This window comes from Gossypium arboreum, chromosome 6 (assembly GCF_025698485.1).
Source record: "Gossypium arboreum isolate Shixiya-1 chromosome 6, ASM2569848v2, whole genome shotgun sequence".
Classification (NCBI taxonomy): Eukaryota; Viridiplantae; Streptophyta; class Magnoliopsida; order Malvales; family Malvaceae; genus Gossypium; species Gossypium arboreum.
Window position 1 is genome coordinate 59,094,810 of NC_069075.1, and position 2,876 is coordinate 59,097,685.

The window sequence follows — 2,876 nt, forward strand, 5'->3', positions numbered from 1 at the left end:
TACTTTTGCAGCCAATGTAGGGAACTCAAGTTTGTTAAACTCGAGTGCCGGCGGTGTGGTAGAAATCAGTTTGGTCCGTGCAGAGCAAATGAATGTTTTCTATGTGGTTCTCCGGATCATTTTATTAGAGACTGCCCAGAGAGAGCCGAGAAAGAAAAATTTGAGTGTAAAAGCTAGTGGTGCGGACTCGAGGGAAGGTATCCAGAAAAGTGGAAGTGAAACAAGCGAGAAGAATGTAGCCGAGACGCAGATGAGTTAGATCTGAAGGAAGAGCTCCACTAGAACTTATGCTATTAAAGCGCGTGAAGATGCTTCCTCACCCGATGTGATTACCGGTACATTTTCTCTTTATGATATTAATGTTATTGCTTTGATTGATCCTGGTTCTACTCATTCATATGTATGCATGAAACTGGTGTCTAGTATGAATATACCTGTTGAGAACACAGAATTTATGATTAGAGTGTCGAACCCGTTAGGCAAATGCGTGATAGTTGATAAAGTAAGCAAGAAATGCCCTTTAATGGTTCGGGGTCATTACTTTCCAGCCAACTTGATGTTGTTGCCGTTTGATGAATTTGATGTTATTTTGAGTATGGATTGGTTGACATTGCATGATGCTATAGTAACTTGCAAAGAAAAGGTTATAGAAATAAAGTGTGAAAACGGTGAAACTCTGCGGATTGAATCAGATAAATCAGAGGCATTGTCTAGTGTGATTTCTTCGATGTCGGCTCAGAGATATTTGAGAAAGGGTTATGAAGCTTATTTGGCGTATGTAATTAATACAAAAGAAGTTGAAAAAAAGTTGAATCAGTGCCGGTTGTGTGTGAATTTGCAGATGTATTTCCAGAAGAATTACCGGGTTTGCCTCTGGTCAGGGAAGTAGAATTTGGTATTGATTTGATACCGGGAACAACTCCAATCTCGATTGCTCCATATAGAATGGCACCAACAGAGTTGAAAGAATTAAAGTCGCAGTTGCAAGAGTTGACTGATAAAGGCTTTGTGAGACCAAGTTTTTCACCTTGGGGTGCTCCCGTGTTATTTGTGAAAAAGAAGGATGGTTCTATGAGATTATGTGTTGATTATCGACAGTTAAACAAGGTGACAATCAAAAAAAAGTATCCATTGCCGAGAACTGATGATTTGTTTGATCAGCTAAAAGGAACGACATGGTTTTCAAAGATTGACTTGAGATCTGGGTATTATCAACTGCGAGTAAAAGAGTCAGATGTGCCTAAAACTGCTTTTAGAACAAGGTACGGTCATTATGAATTTTTAGTTATGCCATTCGGGTTGACAAATGCTCCTGCTGTGTTTATGGATTTAATGAATCGTATATTTCGGCTATACTTGGACAGATTTGTTGTGGTGTTTATAGATGATATTTTAATTTATTCAAAAGATGAGACGAGCATCTTGAGCATTTGAGGATAGTTTTGCAAACTTTGAGAGATAAGCGGTTGTATGCTAAGTTTAGTAAAAGTGAATTTTGGCTCCGGGAAGTTGGATTTTTGGGTCATATTGTTTCAGGTAATGGTATACGGGTTGATCCTAGTAAAATTTCAGCCATTGTTGATTGGAAACCATCGAAAAACGTAACTGAAGTTAAAAGTTTCTTGGGGCTAGCTGGGTATTATCGGCGGTTTGTAAATGGATTTTCTATAATTGCTGCTCCTATGACTAGACTACTCCGAAAGGATGTTAAATTTGAATGGACAGAAGAATGTCAACAGAGTTACGAAGAATTGAAAAAGTTATTAACTGAAGCACCAGTGTTAGTACAACCCAAATCAGGTAAAGAATTTGTGGTGTATAGTGATGCTTCTCTAAATGGTTTGGGGTGTGTACTCATGCAAGAAGGAAAAGTGGTGGCTTATGCTTTGAGGCAGTTAAAACCTCATGAGAGGAATTATCCTACTCACGATTTGGAATTGGCTGCGGTGGTATTTGCTTTGAAGATTTGGCGACATTATTTGTATGGTGAAAAGTACCGAGTATATACCGATCACAAAAGTCTTAAATACTTGATGTCACAAAAAGACTTGAATTTGAGAGAGCGTAGATGGTTGGAGTTATTGAAAGATTATGAGCTTGTTTTTGATTATCATCTGGGAAAAGCGAATGTGGTTGCCGATGCTTTAAGCAGAAAGTTGTTGTTTGCTTTGAGAGTTATGAACACTCAGTTGAAAATTTCAGATGACGGTTCGATTCTAGCAGAGTTAAGAGCAAGACCGATGTTTTTACAAGAGATTTCTGAAGCTCAGAAAAATGATCAAGATTTGCTAGCCAAAAGAAAAGAGTGTGAAGCTGATACGGGATCAGATTTCAGAATCGGTTTTGATGGTTGTTTGATGTTTAAAAATAGGATTTGTGTACTGAAAAATGATGAGTTGATTCAAAAGATTTTGTATGAAGCACATAATGGTTGTTTGGCGGTTCATCCGGGCAGTACGAAGATGTATAATGACTTGAAGAAAATATACTGGTGGAGTGGAATGAAAAGAGATATTTCCGAGTTTGTATCAAAGTGCTTAGTTTGTCAACAAGTGAAAGCTGAACACCAAGTACCTTCGGGATTACTCCAGCCTATTATGGTTCCTGAATGGAAATGGGATAGGATTACTATGGATTTTATATCAGGGTTGCCGTTAACTCCAGGGAAGAAAAATGCCATCTGGGCAATAGTTGACAGACTGACTAAATCGGCTCACTTTATTCCGGTACATACAGATTATTCTCTTAATAAGTTGGCTGAATTGTATATCCGAGAGATTGTTAGACTTCATGGGATACCTTTGTCAATCATTTCGAATAGAGATCCGAGGTTTACCTCACGGTTTTGGAAAAAGTTGCAAGAAGCATTAGGTACA